This window comes from Triticum dicoccoides, unplaced genomic scaffold (genome assembly GCF_002162155.2).
Source record: "Triticum dicoccoides isolate Atlit2015 ecotype Zavitan unplaced genomic scaffold, WEW_v2.0 scaffold87933, whole genome shotgun sequence".
NCBI classification, from domain to species: Eukaryota; Viridiplantae; Streptophyta; class Magnoliopsida; order Poales; family Poaceae; genus Triticum; species Triticum dicoccoides.
The window spans coordinates 1-861 of record NW_021307179.1 but is presented as its reverse complement, the minus strand read 5'-3'; the positions used below and the strand labels follow the sequence as shown (position 1 = coordinate 861).

The 861-nt window shown below is 47.2% G+C and overlaps 1 non-coding gene across 1 annotated transcript; it reads left to right on the top strand.

The window, feature by feature from the left end:
- The first annotated feature begins 445 nt into the window (after positions 1 to 445).
- On the top strand, positions 446 to 564 carry LOC119348197. Its single transcript, XR_005168778.1, has one exon. It is a non-coding gene; the product is annotated as a 5S ribosomal RNA (ribosomal RNA).
- The last annotated feature ends 297 nt before the right edge of the window (positions 565 to 861 follow it).

The following is an 861-nucleotide window of genomic DNA, read 5'->3' as shown; positions in this document are numbered from 1 at the left end:
AACTCCGAAGTTAAGCGTGCTTGGGCGAGAGTAGTACTAGGATGGGTGACCTCCTGGGAAGTCCTCGTGTTGCATTCCTTTTATAATTATTTTTTGCGCCTTGTGACAAACATATCGCACGTGCGCGATATATATTAATCCCGTTATATTATTTTTGACGTTTGCGATATGTTTAAGCTCGATGCTCATTGCTCGCGCGTCTTGGGGCGGCTTTGTGGCGCGAAGAGCGCTTTCTGAAAGGGGTGGAAAAAACTCGTGTTGTTGCGGTATGGAGGGAGGGGTGGAAACCGTGGAAAACTCGTCTCCGTGATTGAGCGGGAGAGTAAGTAGTATAGGACATTATCCATTGTTAGGGAACGGTTGTAATGGTAGTGAGAATGTAGAATCGTCTTTGGAGCGGACCTGGGAGTGGCAAGCATAAGGGACGAAGACGGGGAAACATGTCGGATGCGATCATACCAGCACTAAAGCACCGGATCCCATCAGATCTCCGAAGTTAAGCGTGCTTGGGCGAGAGTAGTACTAGGATGGGTGACCTCCTGGGAAGTCCTCGTGTTGCATTCCTTTTATAATTATTTTTTGCGCCTTGTGACAAACATATCGCATGTGCGCGATATATATTAATCCCGTTATATTATTTTTGACGTTTGCGATATGTTTAAGCTCGATGCTCATTGCTCGCGCGTCTTGGGGTGGCTTTGTGGCGCGAAGAGCGCTTTCTGAAAGGGGTGGAAAAAACTCGTGTTGCTGCGGTATGGAGGGAGGGGTGGAAACCGTGGAAAACTCGTCTCCGTGATTGAGCGGGAGAGTAAGTAGTATAGGACATTATCCTTTTATAATTATTTTTTGCGCCTTGTGACA